The 4,888-nt window shown below is 42.4% G+C and overlaps 1 non-coding gene across 1 annotated transcript; it reads right to left on the bottom strand.

The window, feature by feature from the left end:
* Positions 1-1,717: 1,717 nt before the first annotated feature.
* Positions 1,718-1,791, bottom strand: TRNAT-CGU (transfer RNA threonine (anticodon CGU)). The gene has a single exon. It is a non-coding gene; the product is annotated as a tRNA-Thr (tRNA).
* Between the last annotated feature and the right edge of the window lie 3,097 nt (positions 1,792-4,888).

Genomic DNA, 4,888 nt, shown 5'->3' with positions numbered 1-4,888 from the left:
ACCCCCTGCCCTGGGCAAGAAAGAGTACTAGGGTCAGATGACCCCAGCCAGGTGTTTGTCCAATCTCCACTTACATACGTCCAAGAAAGGGGACAGCACCACCTCCCTTGGAACCATATTCCATATTTTCGCAACCCTCACTGTAAAGATTTTTTTCCTGATGTCCAATCTAAATTTGTTCTCCTTCAGTTTGTTGCCATTGTTTCTAGTTATCCCTGATAAATGCCCAGGTAAACATCGTATCCCCTATTTCCTGCTGTCCACCCCCCGCCCCCGATGAATTTGTAGACGGCCACAAAATCACCTCTCAGCCTTCTATTGCAGAGGCTGTAGAGATTCAGGTCCCTCGGTAAAGTCCTCATAGGGTTTTCCCCGTCGGCCTTTAACCAGATCGGTGGTGCTCCTCTGAACCCTTTCCAGGGTATCTACATCCCTCCTGAAGTGCGGGGCCCAAAACTGGATGCAGTACTTCAGCTGTGGACTGACCAGTGCTACACAGAGGGGAAGAAGTATCACTTTCCCGGACCTGTTTGTGATGCACCTACTTATGCAAGAAAGAGTGCGGTTATCTTTACTTATTACTTCATCACGTTGGTGACTCATTTTCATTTTGGAGTCAACTACGACTCTGAGATCACTTTCCACAGTTATGCTACTTAGAGTGGTACCCCTCAGGCTGTAGGAGTGTTGATGCTTCTTCCTCCTTAGGTGTAACACATGGCACTTGTCTTTGTTAAACTGCATGCTGTTCTGTTCTGTCCACTTCCCCAGCCTGTCCGAACGCACCTGGATTCACTCCCTGCCCTCTAGTTTGTTTACCTCCCCACATAGTTTGGTGTCATCTGAAAATTTGGACAGAGTGTTTTCTATTCTTTCATCGGAATCACTAATGAAGGTATTGAACGGTACCGGTCCCAGGACTAAGCCTTGGGGAACTCTGCTGCCCACACTTCTCCAGGTAGAAATTGACCCATCCACCACCACTCTCTGGGTGAGTTGAGTCCCATAAGCCAATTTTCCACCCACTGGACTGTATAATAATCTACATTGCAATGGTTTAGTTTATTTATAAGAATTGGGTGTGACACTGTATCAAAGGCCTTTTTAAAATCTAAGTAATTAACATCTACCTCTATTCCTTCATCCAAGCATTTTGTGACTCAGTCATAAAAAGAAACCAGGTTAGTTAGGCACGTTCTGCCTGCTATGAACCCATGCTGGTTGCTGCTTAGCATTGCTTTACCCACTGATCCCCCACAAATGTGATCCTTAATATTCTCAAAGTTTTTGACAAGAATAGAGGTGAGGCTAACTGGCCTGTAGTTACCTGGTTCCTCCTTCCTCCCCTTCTTGAAAATAGGGACCACATTGGCCCTTCTCCAATCCTCCAGGACCTATCCTGAGTGCCAGGAGTGTTCAAACAGTCATGCCAGTGGCTCTGCTATGACTCCAGCTAATTCCCTAAGTACCCTAGGATGAAGATCATCAGGGCTTGTTGACTTAAATACATCCACCCCCTCCAAGTGCCCCTTTACTAGGTCAGTGCTAACAGTTGGTGGGTTGGTATCTTTCTCATGTTTACCTAAAGTCCCACTGGGATACATGATTATATTTGTGTCCAGGAACACAGATGCAAAGAAATCATTTAGGAGCTCCGCTTTGGTCATCCTATCTGATACCAGTTGCCCTAATCCATCTTGAAGAGGCCCTAAAATGCAGGCACTGCTGGGATTTGAACCCAGGATCCCCTGTTTACGAGACAGGTGCTTTAACCATCTAAGCCACAATGCCTGCTTGCAAAAAGACTGGCCAGTGGCTCTGCAATCACATCAGCCAACTCCCCCAAGTGCATCCTGTATGACCCCATAGACTTGGATATGTCCACTTTTTCTAAGTAGTCCCTAACTTGTTATTTTTTTGCCAATGTTGGCTGCTCACCTCCTCCCCAAACTGTGCTGCCTGGTGCAGTAGTCTGGGAGCTGACCTTGCCTGTGAAGACTGAGATGAAAAAGTCATTGAGCACTTCAGCCTTTTCTGCATGTTCTATCACTAGGGTGCCTCTCCCATTTAGTAAAGGACTCACACTTTCTGATCCTCCTCCTGTTCCTGACATACTTGTAGAAACCCTTCTTGTTACCCTTCACTTCTCTTGCTAGCTGCAACTCCAGCTGTGCTTTGGCCTTCCCGATTTCATCCCTGTGTGCCCAAGCAATGCTCTTATACTCCTCCCTAGTAGTTTGTCCAAGTTTCCACTCCTTATTAGCTTCTTTTTGTGTTTTAGGTCATTGAAGTATTCCCTGGTCTTCTGCCATACTTGCTATTCTTCCTGCAGATAGGGATGGTTTGTTCCGGAGCCCTCAGTAAGGACTCTTTCAAGTACAACCGACTCTCCTTGACTCCTCTCCCCATGAGACTAGCCTCCCAGCTCCCAGAGATCCTGCCCATGAGTTTCCTGAATGAATCAAAGTCTGCTTTTCTTAAGTCCAGGGTCTGAACTCTAGTGCTCCCCCTTTTTTCCCCACAGGATCCTGAACTCAATCATCTCGGGGTCACTGCTGCCCAAGCTGTCAACCACTACTACACTCCCCACCAATTCTTCCCTGTCTGTGAGCAGCAGATCAAGAAGAGCATGTTTTCATATGACCTAATTAAGATGAATTGTACTTGTCCGTTTATAAATTGTGTTGCTTATCTGGAGTTTAACTAACAGTGCTCACCAGCCCTTAAATGAATTCCTTTGCTCATCTATAGCCTGTTTCGATTACATACAGCACAATTTAATAGGATTCACAAGTATTATTTAAATAAGATAATCTTGTGCCCCCCTCCCCCCAGAAGATGCACATTTAAAGATACAAACTCTGCTAAAAATCTCTAAAGAGAGGCGTGAAAAAGTGATTATAATGCAGATTAACCATTTCTTATTGGATGTGCTTTTTTTCATTGCCATTACTTTTCTTCTCCTTAGATACAAAAAACATATAGTTAATAACTGTCTTTTAAATCAAGGTATTCCCTCAGGCATAATATACAAGTAAAACATTGGCAATTATAGGCATGAAATAGCCTCCTGAGAAATGACAATTAAAATTTGGTTCCTACCATTTCCTGTGTGTCTAGATTATGATTTTTTAGTAATTTCTGAAAGAAAATTATTTGCCACTCAGCAATCTGAAACATTATTTACTGTTGGTAGAAAGTACGGGATGTTATCAAAGGGCATTCGAGCTTAGCATTTCTGCAGTTATATGTTTTCAGAGGGTTTGGTATATTTTGGTGCCATTTCTCTTGTCGCATCTGCTATGGCTTTGAGGCATGGATAAGAATACCTTCCTCCCTACTCCACTTGCCTTTTCTTCTTTGATCTAGTGTCTTCAGGTTGCTGCCTTTTATCCTTTTCCTAATATGAAAAATAACCATTTCTCTTCATGCCATCTTCTCCTTTTGCTAGATATAAGCGTCTAGCATTTATTTGCACATGCTCTGCTTCTGTTGTTGAGTGAATGACCTTTAACAACACTGCATCAAGATCTGAGACTGCTAGGTTTTTAATCCTTAGAGATATCACCCATATGCCTGGTGCAACATGCGAAGAATTGTATCTCTAAATACGTACAATTGTACCTCTAAATAGGTACAACTGTATCTAGATTGCCTGCCTAAGGACATAAATGAACATTGAGACCTGAGGAAGGATATAGTGGTATCTGAAAGCTTGTTCATCTCACTTCCAACTATAGTGTGTGTCCAATAAAAGCTATCATCCACAAAAGTCCTTGCCTCATATTTTGCCTGAACCAGACTATAACACTACCTAATAAATGCACATAAGTTAATTAATCTCTGGTAAGTGTCAGGCAATTATGACCATGCATCAGTCTCTATGCATCAACCATGACAAACCTAGGTGCATCGAAGATAAGTACTAGCATATAAAATCTTATTATTATGAGTGATTTCAAATGCTCATTTGGATTATGTCATCAAACCTGACTCGGTATTTTTTTTCATAGCATTTTATGAAGTGAGCTCAGGCTCACAAAAGCTTATGTATCTCTGATTTAATTAGGCTATAAGGTGCATCTACTCTGCCATGTGCCTGACTTCAGACTCACATGGCTAACTACCTCTCTCTGCTCATGGGCAATATTGGACAATGTGGAATCAGAATTCATGGCAGCAATGGCCAACTGTGCCCGAACACAATTTGATCATTATAAATATCACCTGGATGCCCCCCATCCAATTTTTAAACATCGGCATTTAATTGATTATATCATTGTCAGGCAGAAAAACAGTTATGTACTCAGACTCATAGAGTGAATGAGAAAAGCCCAGTGCCAGATGATCACCTCATCTGTTCAAAGTTCAGCATCTACGGGAAACCATCTACAGAAAAAAATGACTTCTAAAGAAGCTGGAAACTCAACAGACTGAGGACTGACACTATAAACCAAGAGCTATGTAAAGCAAAGGAAAGGCAATTAAATATCGCTAATACACCCTCTGGTGACATTGAATCTGACTGGAAGTGCTTCAAGGATGCTGCCTACACAGCTGCTTTGAACACTTTGGGTTCAATAGTCCGGAAACATCAAGACTGGTACAAAGAGAAATGCTGCAGATATCAAGCAATTGCTTGATGGGAAACAACTCCTATATTTATCTTGGATAACTGAAAAACAGCAACATCAAAAACAAAACAAAACAAACAAACAAACAAAAAAACCCTGCCTTTGCATCAGTCTAAATTCAGAACTGAGTGTGATATATGGAGGAGTAAGAAAGCAAATGAGTTACAGTCACACTCTGAAATGATATCCTGGAGCTCTGCGGTGCTCTAAGGACCTCATTCAAATAGGTCCAACCCTGTTAGGAATACAAGTGG

This window comes from Alligator mississippiensis, chromosome 2, assembly GCF_030867095.1.
Source record: "Alligator mississippiensis isolate rAllMis1 chromosome 2, rAllMis1, whole genome shotgun sequence".
NCBI lineage: Eukaryota > Metazoa > Chordata > Crocodylia > Alligatoridae > Alligator > Alligator mississippiensis.
The sequence above is the reverse complement of the archived record's forward strand: the minus strand, read 5'-3'. Positions and strand labels throughout refer to the sequence as shown.